We start from the raw sequence: 19,465 nt of genomic DNA, 5'->3' as shown, positions 1-19,465 counted from the left end.
GGATCATTCTATTAGACACCCGTAGTCTGTTGGGACTGGGAGGGACATTACAGAACCAACTAAAGTTACCCTTCAGTTTACATGTGAGAGAAATGAATCTCACTGGTGTAAGATTGGCAGAGATAACCCAGGTGGTGGGATGATGCTAGACTGTGATCCTTATTTTATTTTATATTTTGCATGCCCAATTCAGATACATGCCCATAATTACTCTGCTTTCAGCATCTCTCTACTGTCCTGAATTTTTCTGTTTTTCCACCTCTCAAATTTGTGAGTTTGCTTTTGAGATAGGGTCTCATGTAGCCCAGGCAGGCTTTAAACTTCCTATGTCACTGAGGATTATCTTGACCTTCTAATCCCCCTGCCTCCACCTCCCAAGTGCTGGGGTTGCAGGTTAACAAGCCTTGTTTATGTGATGCTGGCCCACACATGCCAGACACGCACTGTACCTATAAGCCCTCACCTATAAATGAATTAAAGGATTTTTTTTGAAGCTAACACTCTAGGAGTGACATCCTGATTCAGGACCTTAGATACCTTCTGAATGCAACATAAGTCAAAATGACCTTGTTACCATACATTCCTCTTTCTACCACCAGTCTATTCAGTTTGCTGTACACTCACTCATTCATCCAAACCTCTATCTGTGTTTCTACCTTTAGGCCAATGACCTCGGAGGGTCGAGCCCTCATCTCAGTGCAGCAAACAGAACTAGATGTCCTTTCTCCTCGAAAAGCTAGCAGCATGACTGTCAGTGCTCCTGAAGACTCTTGAACAGAGCACACCAGCTTTACAGTTGCTCTTAGCTAGTATTTTTGAACAGCTTCCCATCCATGGTCACAGCAAACATGCCTCTTCCTTATCTTCTAAATGCAAAAGCCAGTACCCCAGAGCTCTCAGGGACTCAACCACCAACCAAAGAGCACACAAAGATGGACTCAAGGCTTCAGTCCCATATGTTGCAGAGGATGGCCTGTGGGACATCAATGAGAGAAGAAGTCCTTCGTCTTGTGAAGGCTCGATGTCCCAGTGTAGGGAAATGCCAGGACAGGGAAGTGGGAGTGGGTGAGTTAGTGAGCAGGGGGAGGGGGTAAGATAGGAGGTTTTCGGAGGGGAAACCAGAAAAGGGGATAACATTTGAAATGTAAATAAAGAAAATATCTAAAAAAATAAATAAATGCAACAGCGACTGCCTGCTTCAGCATCAGTGGAACATGAGCTGTTGGTCCCATGCTAATAAACTGCATTGCACAGAACCAAGACCTTTGACCTGACATCTCCCTAGAAAACACTCCACACATTAAAGGCACCAAGTGAAACTAACTTTGCTTGCTTTCAGCCTGTCCCTGCATAAGCCATTCCACATAACCGGAATCACACTAGATAGTGGCACGGTCTTGGGTCAGGTTTTGCAGGTTCTTCTTTCTAATATCAAGTAGTTGACAGTACTGAGCATGTTTTTTTCCTTTCTTCTAGCAAACCTTCCCTAGTTCTTCTCACCAGCAGACTGAGGACCTGCACTGGGACAGTCACTGAATTCTGTCTCAAATGTGTGTCACGGCTAGTAGATTTTCAAGAAAGACAATAGGTACAGTTTTAGGGTTGTAATAGGTGGTCTGGGATAAAAATTCCACGCTTTCTTGTGATTACTTCTGAACTTAGGTGGATGCTGAGAGGACCAGGACGTGAGCAAGCCTCTAAGTGAGCTGGCTTGGGCCCTCATCAGCTTTAGCTGAGAGCCTTCCATCAGAACCCCAGAGTAGGAAGCAAAGCAAGGACAGCTATGTCCAGACAACTTTGAACAAGAGCTACAGACTACCTCTGAGGTGACTTGTTCAAACAGAACCCTGTTCTGTTCACGGCCATCTGCTAGAGTTTGTCTGCTGGTCTTTGGAGTTACAGAGCAGCAATCCAGCTCCAATCACATTGCTAAGGTCTGCTAGTACCAGAGCTATCCTTCCCATAACAGGGTCTCACACGTTCCCAACAGCTCTGGGCAGCAGATGCCACTAGCTCATGTTAGGGGGTGCTCTGAGGCAAGCGGAGTTTAGACAGTTTAAGTAAGTTAGTAACTGGGGAGCTCCGGCTTTCTCTCAGGCTCTCAGCTTGACTCTGTCATCTATTTCACATGCCTGCTGTGAGGCAATTTCCTACAAATGGACACTCCCTTCTGAAAGGAAGAAGGTGAGACCTAAGACCCAGAAAGCTAACTAGAAAAAGTCACAGGCTTCAGAATATCCTGCCCAAGGTTCTAGAGGCAGAAAACAATGGCTGAGGAGGAGAGATTTTCCCATGGAGTTAAGCAGGGAGCCGCATGGTGACAACTCACAAAGCTCCAGCTCTGCTGGAGAAGGCAAGGCCACAGTAGCTAAGGTCTAGTGGGTAACAGGCCAGAAGTTACCAAAGCATGAATCAGAGATGGGCAAAGTGGGCTTCAACCCACTTGACTGGGTGCATAGCATGTGATTATCACTCTAGCTGGTCTAGATGCATGCCTACAGCCTGTAGCGGGGGTAGGGGCATGCTTACAGCCTGCAGTCTACAGCCTCCATTGGCACAGCCTGTTGCAGTCTAGAGAATGAACCAGTCATGGAGAAGACCTCAGTCTTGGCCCAGCTTCTGCCATTGTCCTGAAAATCCTGGACATAGGAAATTCAAAAGCTTCTGTCTGTCGGCAGCTCTTCCCTCATAGGAGCCTCTCTCACTTTGCTTGGATTCTACCTCTCTGTAGCAATTCTTAACACGTTTTTTCTTCATATTTACTTTCCAGTGGTGTAAGGCAGCAGACTTGGGGCCACTATCCCAGGTTGGCCATTGATGACAAAGTGTCTGGCATCTTAGGTCCTTGGGTCACATACAGCTTGGCCATGAAAGGTTCTATTGCTCTCAAAAAACCCACATATCCTCATTAATAGAAAGTGGTCCCTGAACTTGCACATCACAGAGACAGGTCTATGGAGAGACAAGATAATACACAAATAAGGGTAGTGGGTGTCTTACATCCTAACACAAGCCATTGCTGAAAGTCTGCTTCAGAAGAGGGTGGCAAATGACTATGGTGGGCGGGGCTAAGATGGGAGGGTGGGGAAGTATTTCATACAAAGCATGACACAGAACCGAGGATCATGGGAATGAAGAGCTTCCTGGGGCATTGAGCATGTGGAAGCCATGGGCTGGTGTGCTGAAGCCAGGGAAGAACTGTGTGTGCTGAAGCTTATCAACGTTTCGTAAGTGATCCCACTACAACAATGGCACTTTTATCCATTCAGTAACCAAGTCAATGCATGGCTAAATTTCCCAGCGTAGTTCTACGTAGACAAAACAAGCCATTAAATTTTTTGGAAAAAGTGAATGAACTTTATAGGACGATGAGCCAGCAATACCACTGCTGTACATGGAATTCAGATGACCTGAAAGCCATTTTCTGTTACTTAGTGTGGCTGCTTCCATTTACAAATTTTGATTCCTATATCTCAACCAGATCTGGGCCTTTTAGACTGTATGTCCTGAGTTTTGAAAGAAATTGGCATGGTTTACATTATTGTCCAGGACAAAGTTGTCCGCACAATCATTTTATGACTTTATAACTAGTAACAATGAAGGTACAGAGTCCCTCAATCTAAAGGAAACAAACAAACAAACAAACAAACAACAAAAACAAGAAGAACCAACTAAACAAAGAAACCCAATGAAAAGAAAATGAGAAGTGAGAACAGCATGGTACTGAGGTTCCCCCTGAGCATCAATGGGCTGTGATTCCTTAGAGCTGAGGCCCTTTCAGAAAGCTATCGTACCACAGTCAGAGTTGGTATTCCTTGGGAGAACATTAAAGTTCTTTGTTATTAAAACCACCTAAATTTGAAGTTGAGTTTTCGTTTATTGGGTGGCTGTATTGTGACTGGGATCAAGAGAAGCTATTTCTTTCAAAACATTGACAAAAGCTGTAGCGTAGCAAACAATGCAGTTGTTTATTGAGAAACTGAAATTGCTTTTTTAAAAATGAAATTTACTTTGTGTATGTGTGTCTATGTGTATGTGCACAAACGTGTGTAAAAGGCTAGGGAAGACATGAAGTATTTCCCTTCATTGTCCTCTCCTTATTTCCTTGAGAATGCTTCTTCATTGAGCCAGGAGCTCACTGGTTTCTAGCTAAGCTGGTGGCCAGCCACTGTCTCCTTTACTTCCAACACTGGGGTTACAGGCACATGAAGACATGGAGAACTTTCTCTTGGGTGCTGGGAATCTGAACTTGGATCCTTATGTGGCATAACAAGCACTCTTACCATCCCCCCCCCCAAGCTGTCTCTCTAGACCCCTAGAGCTTGCTTTTATAAGACAAAACTAATGTTTCAGTATCATGAAGAGGAAAACAGACCACAACAATCTACTGAATCTGTGGTCAAATGAAGTTGGACTCTAAAGCCTCTTTTGATTCCCAGTTCTTGTGTGGACAAGAGAAGCTGAGATGAAGGGGCAGCTGGGTCCTGTGTGTCTCTCATGATTCTTGAACATGAAGCATTTGATCTGAAAGTTTTCTTTAAGAACTCACGTCCAGTTTCCAAGAAGACATTCATATGCAAGCTCCTCTGGAACAGCCCACCCTGCCCCAAGTGTGTAAATCACAGCAATGAAGGCTCACATTACTAGAACTGAGAGAAGGAGCAGTTGCCTTAGGTGTTCTTCCATTCTGGGTTTCTGAAAAAAGTGGGACTTCAATAGCTGAGTGAAGGGTAGAAGTCCCCCTTTTCTATGAGCATGGGGCAGGCAAGCTCCCTTTTTTGAAAATGTTTCCAGAGAGGAAAATACAAGCACATACACACAATTCCATACTAGAACTATCATTCAAATAGGAAACTTGGAAGAGGTGTTGGTCTGGGGTGCAGGTGTCTGTTATTGGCTAGTTTTGATGTCAGAATGTTGGGAAATTATGGCACAAATTGGGTACAAGTCCTACAAGAGAAGCCACTTGCTTCCTAGGTGGAAATTCAGAATTTTAAAAAGAAATCTTTCAGACAAGAAATTTCTACTTTAAGTAGAACATACCTTCTTCTTCTTTCTTTCTTTCTGTTCTTCTCTTGGCCCTTTTCCTTTCCACTCCTTTTCTGTATTAAAGCATCGCAAACTATTCCTAATTAGTAAGTGTAATACAAAAAAGAGGAGGTCCATATCATCTTCATTTTTCTAGAAATGTCAACAAGAAACATCTTTGCTCTCAGCCTGTCTGCTCTTCTGCCACTCAGATGCTCAGAGCAGTAGAGGAGTAACCTGAGGGCAGATAGGGCACTTTCTGATTGACTAACTAGTCTCTCCTAGTGGTAAATAGTAGTGCTAACTGGAAACAGCAGGGCCCGGATGTGCCCCCACATCAGGCATGTCTTCACTCAGCATGTTTCTCAATTCCTGAAAACTTGCCATGTTCCCAATAAGGTGAACCAGGTGTTCACCCTCAGCAAGGACCAACAAAATAGAAAACAAAAAAGTCCCACTTTCAGCATTATTTAAAGGAAAATGTCTGTTCAAAAGGAAGATGACTAAATAATCATAGGTTTAGAAAGTTTCTTCTGCATTGGTAATCTTCTCTTTCATAAATTTAATAAAATAGGATAAAATGAACACAAGCTTTGGGAGGGGTTGGAGCAGGTCAGGCTTGTACCACTTAAAGGGAACAGAGATGAGCAGCACTGTGATGTAGCCTTTGTAAGTAGCTCAATGGCACGTTGCCCAGACACTAGGCGATTTTAACTGCTAATGCCATTGAGATGAGGTAGTATTTCCTGAGCTGTTTTAACTTTTCAATAAGCATCCAGACACAGCAGGGAAGCCCAGGTAAAAAGTTCACAGTTGGAGGAGGCATATGCATGTACGCTCTGCATGCTCTCAAAACACAGCCAATGAAAATGACCTTGTAAGAACGCGGAAGGGAACAGCACATGGAAATAATTTGAAACTTGCAGAACATGGATTTTTGGGGCTATGAAAGGGTGGCAGAGATTTTTCTCACAGGAGTTCTGCAATAGGCAGTGACAGAAGGAAGGGAGACACAGCCCTAGTTATCCTTGAGTTGGGAGTCCTTTGTTAGTATGCAGGCTAATTCTATTTACAGTATCCAGGGGTGCTGTTATCTTCATCTAAACCATGCTCATAACTAAGCTAAGCTTCTGGGCTGTATCAGCTGGGTGGGCTCCTTTCCTTTGCAAAGTTCTTACCCATGTCTTTGAAGTAAGAGCAATGTTCTTGTGGTTTTCTTTACCTGTGTATTTGCCTTGGTGACCCTTCCCCACAACCCTTCCTCTTTTTTTTTTTTTAACTTAAGATGGTTAATGGATTCAGTGCTAAAGGATGGTGTCTTACTTATCCATAGTTCATGGAAACCACACACAACTGTGCTACCTTCCCAACTTCATCCCCGCAGAATACCTTTTAGTAACTTCCTGGTAACTTAGGGGAAAAAAAAACCCTCAAATTTACTTCATACAACGTTTCCTACAAAGGCTCCCACTTCTGTCCACCACCCCTCTGTCTGTCTTCCACGCCTCACTGATCTCTCCCCACCAGCTCAGTCCTAGTCTCCATGCTGATCCATGCTGTTTTCTGGCTTAGTTCGGCCATCTGCACATCTCCATTCCTGTCTGCCACCCGTGGGTCTGAGGGCTTCCAATCTTAGGGGCCCAGCTCTTGATCCTTACAGGAATGCACCCCATCCTTTGTCACCCGTGGGTCTGAGGGCTTCCAATCTCAGGCCCTGCTCTTGGTCCTTACAGTAATGCGCCCATCCGTCCTGATGCTGCTTCTCTCACAGATCATCCTGCAGGTTTTATTATTTTTCCTGCCTGTTTTCTCTGATCAAGGGCAGGCTCTGGGAAGTCAGGGCTGTCCCTGCCTTTTAATTCATGTACCTACAGGGCCAGCAGCTTGAAGCCTGGATGCCTGCGTCTCTTGGCGAAGAGTACAATAAATTTTTTTTTTCAGCAAGTGAACGAACAGTTACTATAATAGTAACCACATGGACCTCAAACTAGCTCTGCCTTAGTCAAGAGGCTGGCTGCTTTGTGAACACAACCCCACCGAATCTTCGCAGTGGTCCCATTGTGATCTGAAGTAAGACAACTTTTATTTGGAAGCTTCCTGTTTACATATAAAGATTCATCCCCTTTACTTACTCAAAATGCTGGAATTTGGGTCTAGGGCCTTTTCAAAGCCTATGACCTTTTTGGGACTTCATAATCTAAGTAGTTATTCAATTAAGAAAGCTGAACAGTGGTGGTGCATGCCTTTAATTCCAGCACCTGGGAGGCAGAGGCAGGTGGATTTCTGAGTTTGAGGCCAGCCTGGTCTACAGAGTGAGTTTCAGTACAGCCAGGGGTACACAGGGAAACACTGTCTCAAAGCAAGCAAACAAACAAATTAACAAACAAAACAAAACAAAACAAAAACCACTTGGAAAAAATCTTAGCTTCTCTCAACTTGTGAATCTCTTTCAAACTGGATTTGTTCTCCGTTCATGTTATCAGAGTGACTCCAAACTCTAATACATAGATGTCTCTAAAGGCTACAAAAAGATGTTATCAAAAGACTACCTCAATTCCCTTCCCCATGTTTCTTATAGTTTACTAAAGGCTCTCAATACTTTGAATGTGTCTGTCTGTTTGTCTGCCCCCTCCCTCTGTGTGTGTGTGTGTGATTAACTCAGTATAGTGCTGTAATGTGTGTCTATGTTCTTGGAGCAATGGATGACAGCATAAACTAGGCAGCCACTGATCAAGTCCAGCCTAGAAAATAATTTGTACCCTGGTCATGTCTACTCCAGAAAACACTGTTTAGAAAAGAGTGCTTCTAATAGTCTCTCAGATTCTATGAGAAGAGACATTTGGTGAGATGCGGGTCTAACTTACTCTGCTGACTTGTATGAACATTGAAATAAAAATAGTCACAGAGTGACTATTTAAAGGGCCCAGGTCTTTTGTCTGCCCTTGTAGTTTGAGCTATGGGAAAATCTCTGGCCTCCCCGAGGTCAATGTCCTCTTTTGTGTATAATCAAATTAACTATTACATTTGTACAAGGCAGTGTAGGGGGACTGTGTGACACCTACCTGCTCAGTGCATGGTTTCTGTTCAAGAATTACCCTCCCTGTTCCTCAGTGTGTTGTGACATGTGGCAATAATAGTATCTTCTGCAAAATAATAATCTTTGTGAGTACTAAATGAGTGACAAATGGGACAGTGGGATGTGGGACAGTGGCCAGCACAGAGCAGTGTCTCCCTTGGTTTTAAGTATTACTGTAGTCTCAGACATGGTGACCCTCCCTCTCTTCATCCAGTGTCCTGTGTTTTATACACTCCTCCATAGTTTACTGTTTCAGCTGAGTTCTAAGTATAGACCAAAGTCCAGAGTTTAGAAATGATGAGAATTCATGCTTTAGATCATGAAACCATCATTTCAACAGGACTATATTCTTAAGAAACTGGAAGGAATGCTTTGTGTCACAGTGGACAGGAAGTAGATGTTTGTGAGACCTAAAGCATCTGCCCTTAAAAATGGAAGATGTGGGAAATGCTGAATCACGTGCCTGATAGTGTTTAAGTGTCTAATAACATTTTTAAAGTATGTGAGACGTTGAAAGTGAATTATTAGGGATTGAACCCAGGTCCTCCTATTTGTGCAGCAAAAACTTATAGGTGAAACCACCTCCTTAGTCCCTTGTGACATTTAAAAATTAATCCCCAACAATGTTACTAAGAAAATTGTCCTGCTTTGACCAAGTGTTTATGCCAAACCTAAGATAACTCACCCAGGATAGCAACTGGTATTAAGTCTTAGGGCAGGTCAGGGAAAGGCATGTTAAAACTTTCATAGCCCACTTGTGTATCAGGCCTTATATATAGCAGCCTGTGTTTCTCCTTCGCTTTCATAGCCACACAGATGCCCACACTTAGGAAAGACAATGAGGTGAAGAAGCTCTCCTGTTAGGTCTAAAGTTCTTCACAGGACAACAGAGAGACAACCATCAAAAAGAACCAGGATGCATTGCACCAGTATCTGTAAAGGGGATCCGGCTCTTGTGTGATTCGGGGAAGTTGTCATTCATTATGAACTGCTATGTGCCAGGAGCTATGGTAACTGCTTAACATAAAAGGGGCTGCTTAATCCTTATAATTACCACATGTGATTCTCATTTTACAGTGATGAATTCTGGAATGTAGGCTCTTTGATGACAACCACTCAGCTAGGGACTGACAAAGCCAGGATTTGAACCAAAGTCTGTCTGTCTGCAAAGTTGATACAGTTGGAGACTCAAAGTTGGCTACTTGTGTCTGTGTTTTTGACCCAGATACAAAAGAAGGTTGGTTGGGTTGGCCCTGGACTAACCAGGACTCTGGATTCCACCCCCTACTTCCTCCTTTGCCTTTTCCAAAATATAAAATGTAAAAATAAAAAGATTGAAGAAAAGCGTTAGCAACCAGGAATCAACTTGCCACCACCCCACTCAGAAGAGCTTGAGTAGAGCAAGCACGGTGGCCCTGTTTAAGAAAGTTGGCCCACAGAGAAGAGCAGGCCTCCTCTTCCTCCTTGGCCATGCCCATGCCTGGCTCGTTCTAGCACTGCCTAGACCTTGCCGTGCGTCATCTGTCCTAGTGGTGACAAGTTCGTACCTCCTGTCTCGGTCCATTGTGTATTGAAAGCTCCCTGAGACTGGCACACAGAGCCGCTATGAGAGTACAAGGCTGAGCTCCAGGGAGGAACAGTAGCTCCTGCAGCAGGAGTAGGTCAGCATCTGAATGGTCATACAAGTCTCTGCCTACCTTTAATGTCCCCAAGAGTAACCTTTGCATGCTGTGATCCCGGTGTGTGAGGGAAGTCAGGCAGAAGGGCGTGGCTTTTAAATGACCCGGACAAGGTGTACCTTGTTTAACAAGAGATGCTCATTTTTAGACACAGTGCCTGCTCTTATAGGTGATAGGCATAATGATATTTCCTCAGATAAATGTTGACCTTAATTGGGTCAAGATTCCACAAATTATTGGGACCAGACTCTAGGAATGGATTCTGTTAGATAGAGAGGATTGTGAAAAGTCTTGCATTTATTCAGTGAATATTGGTTAGTCAGTCTGCCAAACATCATCTGAGGTGCTAAGTATGTATTTGTATATAACCTTAAGAAGGAGTCAGATGGAATTACTTTAGGGAATTCTAGCAAGGGCAGATTGACATAAACAAAACCATTAGTAAGCAGCATACTCAAAGGTGGTAAATAAGAGCTATAGAGAAGAATTAACCTAGATAAATGTGATAAAGTGGTTCAGAAAGAATCAGAACATATAGACTTTGAGTTGGATATATAGTTGGTGCATTCTGGGAAGGCATGCGTGGCTGGAGGGTAGAGTAGAGGTTAGGGAGCTAGGAGCACAGTGGAAGGTGTGGTGGGAGACATGGGCTAGAGTGTGCATGTGTGTGTGTGTGTGTGTGTGTGTGAAAGAAAGATAGAGACAGAGAGAGACAGAGAGACAGACAGAGACACATAGACAGACAAAGTTCATAGACTGGTCTGACTAAGATGGGGGCGTCTAGGGTTTCCTGTCTCTTCCTTTCAACTGGTTTTAAGTGGACTGGGATTACAGATGCATGCTGTTGTGTCCAGCTTTTATGTGGGCTCTCCATTTGAACTGAGCTGTCTAACCAGCCCTCCCCATTTTGTTTTTAAAGCACCCTTTAAATATTGTTAGTAAACAAGATATAGATTATGAAAATTGTTTTAAAAAGAGCCCAAGAAAGAGAACTGTATGTTTATTGGAGTCTGTGGAGTTCTTTGAGCAGCACTCACATTAAAAAGGATGTCTGATGAGAAAGCACGTGGTGACAATTGTGCCTCTTGTCTTAGATTTTATTTCAACTCCCTGTCACTTATATATTCCTCAAGAACAACTTCAAATACCTTATTTTGCAAGCTTATGGTTTCAGGCCACTGCCTTAAAGGTCCTTGTGACCTCTGTACAGATTTTTAACATTTTTTTCCTACTTTGACAGCTTGAAGGGGCTGACAGAATCAAACATGCTCAGAAACAGGGCTAAATGAATAAACAATTTCCTCCTAAGAAAGGGGTAGTTTTATGAAGGAAACACTAGCAAAGTTAGGCTTTGAAAACAAAAATAAAACTAAAACCCTTTTTACCTACTGACATTTCTGGCTGACCAAGTTTTCTCCTAGATATAGTTAAATGTCAACAGGAGTGTCACTTGTTAATTGTGTGAGCATCCCGACTCAGAATGAGAATGCATACTTCATTTCACGAGGGCAATGTTTTGTTTTCAATCACATTAGCTGTTTTTACAAGAACTCTCACTCAGCCATTGGCAGGAAGATGGTTTTTCCTTGATGACTTTCTCCTTAACAGTAATTGACCTGGGCTGGTTTTCTTTGATGTTCTAGAAGGGCCGACTTTTCAAAGGTAGAGACAAGGCAGTCTGTGACAATCCCTGCCCTGGACCTGCCTTACAGTGACAATGTTAAGCTCTGACACATAGAGACACTTTCTAGAGAAGAATACAAAATGCTGATGCCAATCTGAAGAGATGCTGGGCAATTCACCCATGTCTTTCCCTCCCATCCCGTCTCTCCTCTGTTATTTTATGTGACCTCTTTTTTTTTTTTTTTTAAAGTTTATTTTATGATCTGTTTTTGAATGCAGGCAGTGGACATGAGTCCACTCATGAAAGACGACATAAAGCTAAATATTTTTAGTTATCCTGTGATAGATTTTGTTTGTTTGTTTATTTGTTTGTTTGAATGGTGGATAAGTGCATAAAATATACTCAACACTGAAATTTGTAATAAGAAGCTTCACAGTTTATGTTTTGAATACCAATTCTAACTCTGTTCATTAAGCTGTATAGACTTTGGATCTGGCTAATTTTGGTGTGTGCTGTTATTTTTTATTTGCAAGTTTCTTTTAATAAGGTTTATTAAACTTTATTTTAAAAGTCTCTTTAAGGAAGATATTTGTTTGAGGTATTTCTATTCTTTAATTAAATAAGAAGAGAAAATTTCAGAGAAACCATATGTCCTCTTTAGGAGATGTAAGTGTATAATACACCATATAAAGTCATGTCACTTAGGAGGTTGAATGGAGCATCAAGACAAAGGTCTGACCCTGCCTAGAAAAAAAGTCACATTGCTTAGGCCAGTAATAGCTGATTAATTCAGATTGTAGGTTTATTTCACAACTGCAGGTACACACAGTGTAAGATCAGTGCAAAGGGTGAGATGGACTTCATCTTTTTAACTTCAGGGGGCTTGATGATGGTCCCTGACTTTATTTCTTACCTTTGTCTTCACTGATTAGTCTGCTGTTAGTTACTTCTGCACTACTTGTGTTGTTAAGACTTGAATTTACCTGTTGGGACAAGCTTCCTTTTAGGCATTTACCTGAGGGTTCAGAGGACCCTGAATGGAGAGGGTGGGTAGAAGCTTGAGTTATATTGCTAGTTTATATTCAATTATTCAGCCATATATTCAGAATAGTAGAGCCAGATGCAATTAAGTCATTAAGAGGTCTCCTTGGAGGCAATACGATTCTTTATGCAAAGTTATAGTATCAAGTCTACACAGGGTGGCTCAGCAGGAAGACCAGGGGGCTGGCTTTGCCAGCATAGACACTGACACTTGGGAGTGTTTTCAGGCCCACTCTTGACTGGGTGAGACCTACGTAATGAAAAACCTTATGGGAAGTGGTATGGCGCTATGAGAATGCAAGAGTGTTGACCTCTCTAGACCTTGGAGTTGTAGATCTTGGTGCTTGACCAGTTAGAGTCTTAGGGCAGCTTGCAATGGTGTCTGGCGAAGTGCTTCTCCCTCTGACTGGGGAGCCTTTCAAACTCATGTCCTCCAGGGCAGCCAGGCTGCTGCTAGGAGCAATTACACACAACATTGGGGTTCCCAAGTGAGAAGAGAGTGGGAAGCATGTGGAATTCTGTTTTTGATGCTGTACATTCACATCTTTTGTTCTGATGTGTTGAAAACACCTATGGGTGTTTGTGCACACAGGATTTTATTCAACCCTTTTTACTTCCCAGGCACCAAATGTTGTCTCCTTCATCCCCATTTGTCATCACTTGTTAGTTTCTCTGATGCTTCTCCTGAGTTTGCCTGACATCCTGAATTGTATTTGAAGAGTCTATCATGACATACTGCCACTGGATACTTGAAGATTGACTGCTCTCATGGACAGCACAGCTGTAGAAAAGTCATCTTTCAAGGCTGTCTTCTCCAATTTTATTAGCAGAATGTAGGTGTGGAGTCTTCTTTTTGTTTTTTGTTTTTTGTTTTTTTCTTGCCTACTGGGTCAGATAGACCACATCCTCAAAAGGTATACACAAATGAAAAATTTTAGAAAGCCAAGTTAGATGATAAGATTTTGTGGGACACTGAGTTGTATTGATTTCTTCCATCTTGAACTAATTGTAGGCAGGGTTGTGGAGTGAGGGTGTCAAGTAGTTACAGACTTTCTCACTTCTTTGCTGGGTTTTGCAATTTCCAATCTGCACCACTCTTGTTTACTCTATGTGCCAAGGACAATTCTAGCTACAAAGTAAGGGCCACTTTTGTGTGCAGTTAAAGCTTGCTTCTCACATAGCCTTGTCAGCCTGTGCAGCTACTGGTGCCCAGCTTCTAGAGGCTCTACACAGACACAAGTGGGGCCAGCACTGTCCTGGAGTATGATCACAGCCCTACTGAAGCTGTTTGCAAGTGAAAGGACGTCTCTGGTGTATGTTAAAAGGGAGCAATACTTTTATTGGAAAAGATCTCCAAGACTCAGACTACCTCAAAGACTCTGAACCTAAATTTGAACATTTACATCTCTAAATAAACCGCTTGAACTCCAAGGGCCAGGATTGTACACTGCAAGGAAAAAAAGAGACCAAAGGGAGGGGATTTTCTGCAAGACCTGTCTCATCGTAAAACTATATTGTTACTACAAAAGGAGGCCTAAAAGGGTCAGGGAGTCCCATCTCAAGCCAACGTGACTGTATTTAAAACGGTGGCCCTGGAAATGCACTGCCAAAGGAAACAAGGAGGCAAATTTGAAAGCCCTTAGCACCGTGGGCTCCATTTCTTCCCTTCTCCCATGTGTCTCCAAGATTAAACTTGTCTCTCCATGGCTCCATTTCAGTTAAGTACTTTTAGACCTCGGTCCAAACTTCTTCTCTTAGGATTTGGCTCCAAATATTGATAATCATAAATTTCCATATTTTATCTCCAATCTGTGAGGATTTAAAAAAAACTATTATGGAAACTAAATACAATCGTGAGGAACAGAGTGTGTATTTAGTTTCCACAATGAAATCTGACTACAACATTAATACTATCACAATAAGTTAAATTAAATGTGTTGTGTTCTTTGTACTCTAAACCTTAGACAACTATGTTTTGGGCAAAACACATCCATTCAGTCTTGTTTTAAAAAAAAAGCCTACTGTTTTGGTTACTTAGGTGGTACTTCTGGTACTATGCCTGCAACAGTGTGGGTAGAAGAGTCACACAGATCTGCAATCTCAGAATGGTCTGCAGACCTGTTTCCAGGCTGAGGATGTTGTCCTGTGCTATAAGGAATGAGCAACACTAGGTTCCTGTAAACAACTTAACATGCGTCTCAATGGCTCAATCCACTCATTTTTAAAAGCCATCACTTACTCTGTGGCTAAATTCTCAATTTTTGAAAATGCTAACAAATATTCCCCCATCCCTGAAGTGGCAGTTTAAGTAGGCAGTGACTATTTTGATTTTTATTATGCTCACCTACAAAAATAAAATCTAGCTTTCCTATCACAAAGCAGAAAACTGTGTTAGGTCACCCATTTTACGGCACATTTAGACAATTCGAGGCAGAGTGGTCAACAGCTTGATGGGCCACCCAGATACTTGATGGCACTGAAGTCATGTGGCCTGGGATAAACTCAGAATGTAGTGTAACATGACCTACACTTCCCACTGTGCTGTCAAGTCCAGAGCTTACTCTTTCCTCTTCATAAAAAAAAAAATCTCTTATCGGCATTAAAAAATTTCTTTGGTCTCATCACAGTTGTAATTGACATTTCAAAATGTAATTTCCCCCAAAGGACAAAAATTGAGAAAAATTATTTACCTCTTCCATAGACTCTGTCTTTGGGAGGTTATTATGTGTTTTTCCTGTAAAGGTCACAATGTTGGGTTCAAGGTCATTTAAGGTCATTAATTTTTCAACAGACTCTATTTGGGATTCTACACACTTCACAGATTCCCCCCTCCTCTGAGTCTTTATTTTTTAATGGATACATGCATGCATCATGTATGTTTAGGTGCCTCCTGAACCCAGAAGGAAGTATCAGATCTAGAACTAAAGTTGCAGTGTGAGGTCCCCTTTAAGTGGAGTCAGGGCTCTTAACCACTGAGTCATCTTTCTAGCTCCCCTTCATCCCCCCTCCCCTGAATCTAGCTGTAACTGGAGTCCAGGTCACCCTCGAAGTCCTCCTGCCTCAGCCTCCTGAATGCTGGGATTATGTGCATGTGACATTGCACCTGCCTGGGCTCTACATGTTTGTCTACATTTCGCATGGAGAGACAGATACTTTATAGGGCTACTGATGGTCCACTGTGGAAAATATCTCCAATGGCTTCAAACAGTGGTACAGCAAGCTGGAGTCGTCTGTGTGAACTTTCCTGTTATCTTTCTAAACGATCTCTGATTGAATCAGCAGCCCCCAGGGAAGAGCCTTCACTTCCTTCTCACTGTCTGTCAGCCAAGCACACTAAGGATGTTCAATAAGTAATGCTACCAGGAGCACAGCGACAAGGAGTAGGGGGAGCACTTTTGCTTTTGATTATTCCTGGTTAATTGACAGTAGCACTGATAGACAAGGGTATCAGCAACAAGAGAAACTCTTTACCTCCAAGATAACTAACTGTAGACTTGCATTCTGTTCTGAAATTTAGATTTATAGATTTATTTATATAAATAATTTCCCAAGAGGATACTCATGCTATTTCCTGTATTTCTCCCTGATACACCCCTCCCTGAGGTGAAACCTTGGTCTAGTGGTATTGATACTGTGTTAGTTGTTAGTTAGTATTGGTACTGACATTAGTAGCAAGCGTCAGACATTAGGAACTAGGATTCTATTTCCCCTCTGCAGGAATCAGACATGCAGCTGACGTGGTCAGCTCCATTTTGTCGCTGAAGTGCCTTCTCTTTGTTGTCCTTTAAGGAATGCGCTTACAGGTGTTGCACAGCTCAGCAAACTATAGACTGCCTTGTCATTACCCACACGTCTCCTGCACAGACAAGGCAGGAGCTCTGTCTTGTTCATTTTCGTTCCCTCTAAGATTAGACACAAAGCCTCAGTGCTCCATCAATTATTGAACACATACTTAAGTGCCTACAAAGTGCTGGGGAATGTGTTGGGGACTAGAGGGTAAAGATCATTCTGGAAGGGATAATGTAATGAGTGAGAAGAGCTGAGCCAGGGGAAGTCGGTTGGGGTAGATCTGTCTGACTGGCTTCCTGAGAGAAGTGACGTTTACGGGGAAACCTGATAGAAGAGTAGGGCTTTCCCTTGGTTCTCTCTTTTCTTCTTCTATTACTGTAAATGTAATGAGGTTTGTGACTAAGAACAGAATGATCAAAATATCTGCCTTAATGGCCAAGGTGAAAAATGTTTCTACTCTGATTAACTGGTATTAGAGATGGGGTACCTCCCATGGTGGTCACATGTTAGTTCTTCTGCGCTGATGAGAATGGTCAGTTTGGCTTGTGGGACCCTGTCTATCTTTAGAATTTCTGTGTTGATACTTTTTCTTGCCGAGCATACTGTGATGCTAAATGGAAAGTGCTCTACACGTCTTTGAGATACTCCCTGGGCTGAGCCTTGGAGATGATGGTCAGAGTAAAACACATGGGTGCGCACTATGCACACCTCATGAAGCATGAAAAGAAGCACTAGTCACCACAGGCATACTGGTATCGTCCTTACTTGATTAGGCTATTTTCTGCCTATAAAATTGTATATTGATTCCATACAAGCAATGGTAGGGGGCTGATTTCAACTGGTGTGTGTGTGTGTGTGTGTGTATGTGTATGTGTAGGAGTGTGTGTGTGTGTGTGTGTGTGTGTATGAGTGTGTGTACGTGTGCATGTGAAGGTATCATTCAGCTCACCAGGTTTTATGTCTTGTCTCTTACGCGTACCCACACTCACACTCACACATGGAGGGAGGGAAAGAGGAGAAGGGAGAGAGAGAGAGAGAAAGAGAGAGAGAGAGAGAGAGAGAGAGAGAGAGAGAGAGAGAGAGAGAGAGAGAGAGAGAGAGCATAAGCTGAGTCCAGGTCTTTGGAGATTCCTGCTTTAGCTTCTCACAGCCACTTCCTGTACTTGAGATGGGCTGTAGTCCCTGAGGGAAACCTCTGGTATCTGAATTTGGCACAGAGTTGCATTCCCATGGAATTCAGGGCAGCCTTCACACCCCAAAGAACAGCCTGGCAAAGTTCTCACGTACTTGAGATGTGCCATAGAGAGGTCTGCAGTCATCTGCAACTAGAGGCTGCAGATTGAGGGCCACACCAATGTTCACAGCCTCACTCACTGCTCAGCTGCATAAGGAACTCCTGGCAGCACTTACATATCAACACTGTCCCACTGGGGCCTGGCCTTTGGGCCATGGAATCTGTGTTGAGTTCCATTTAGATGAGGCCCTCATTCAAACATTCAGAAAAAAATGTGGCAGAATTTAACAAGAGCAAAACTGGATCCTTCTATTCTCTTTAACTCAAAAACATTGAATGTAACATAAAGAGGAAAGAAATGGAGCCCTTGTGGCAACTGCTGACTTGATCTGTATCTAAAACCAGTGACAGAAAAGCGGTTAGGGTTAAAATCGCCGTATAAAGCATCCGTAAGCAGGACAATGCTGATCAGAAATGTACTTTTTGGTCCAATTTTCCTTTCATTTCCCCACTGGGATTCCTCTTTCCTGCTTTTTACTCTGCCTTTCTGCTCCCCTGCCTTTGCTCTGCTGTTACATATGCAGGGCTCCAGTCGCACCATACACATAGGCAAAACCTCCCCAGGGCCATCTCGACTGTGAGATAACTGCTACTCTCTCAGAAGTGAGTGGTTTGACTGACTGCATTCAGGGATCTGAGTGCAGTTGAGTGCAGCCCAAGGTGCTGCTGGGCCAGGTGGCTGGTCTCTACAACCTTTAGTGACTGTTCTTTTAATAGACTATGGAAATAGAGGGGAGGGCTCCACACTCCTTAATCTAAACAAATACAGCAAGTAAGAGCAGTCTCCAACACTAGGCTTGCTCCCTCATCCGTAGGGTGATGGTGGTGCCAAGTTGAGGATGGTGTCCCTGCCCTGTGGTTTCTACAGTGTTCTGTGCACATCTGGAGCTCACATTTCCCCTATTCTAGAAGTCTCCATTGCTCCAAAGAAATTGTGTTCTTATCTGCACCAAGGAGCTTGGATCAATCAATGTACACCGAAGAAAATCTTTGAACACTGACTATTCTAGAAAGCACAGTTAACACTCTAAAAGTGTCATGTTCCTGTGAATTAATGGGATTTGTGGAGGGCTAGTCTGAGAACCCAGGAGACTTTAAATGGTTTCTATAGTAAAAGAATGTTTGAACTATGCCAGAGAATTTAGTTAAGAATAAGTCTTTAATCCCAGCAGAGCCAGGTGGATCTGAGTTCTAGGCCACTCTGGTCTGCAGAATGAGTTCAAGGACAGCCAGGATACAGGGAGAAACCCTGTCTCAAAACCCCTCAAAGAAACAAACAAACAAACAAACAACAACAAAGCAAAACAAAAGGGAAGAATGCACTTCAAAGCAAAGGCTGTTGGGACGGCTAAGAGTCTCACCTCAGAGTCATTGCCAGAACAGCAGTGAGGACACAGCAAACCATCCCCTCTGGGAATTTAAAGAGAAGTGTGAAGGAAAAGGGTCTAGTGAGAGAGAGTTCGCTTCAACTGCACTGCCTGGGTGGATTCACACATGACTTAACTAGCTGGTCTGTTAGACCCTCCACCCACTCCTTAAACACAGCAGCTGAAGATCCTGTCTTCCGTGGTCCATTTTAAAAATCCCCATGTTTCTTCTCTGCATTCAACTCTCTGTTGTTTCCAAGAAGCTGATCAGTCAGACTTCAAGGAATGGGAGCCCGAGAGACTGATTCAGCTCAGAGCAACAGTTATGCACTGTTGCTCTTCCTTCTCACTAACCCTGGCTGTCCCTTAAGCAGGGCCAAATGTACCCAATGTCAGTAAATGAATGGGCAGGCATAGAACCTATGGTCTCCCAGGAAGAATGGCAAGAGCGCTAACACGTTTTCCAGTTATAATCTACGTTTCCAGAGTAGGTTGCAACTGACTAACACTTGAGAAATAGGAATTTAGGGAACATTGAAAACTGAAATCTCTTTTGGAAACAATTTG

General features: G+C 42.9%; 1 protein-coding gene across 3 annotated transcripts in view; it reads right to left on the bottom strand.

Annotated features, from left to right (window-relative positions):
* The window catches only part of Maml2 (mastermind like transcriptional coactivator 2), a 412,973-nt gene that overhangs the window by 58,418 nt on the left and 335,090 nt on the right, over positions 1–19,465 (bottom strand).

The sequence above is a fragment of the Mus musculus genome, chromosome 9, assembly GCF_000001635.26.
Source record: "Mus musculus strain C57BL/6J chromosome 9, GRCm38.p6 C57BL/6J".
Classification (NCBI taxonomy): Eukaryota; Metazoa; Chordata; class Mammalia; order Rodentia; family Muridae; genus Mus; species Mus musculus.
The sequence above is the reverse complement of the archived record's forward strand: the minus strand, read 5'-3'. Positions and strand labels throughout refer to the sequence as shown.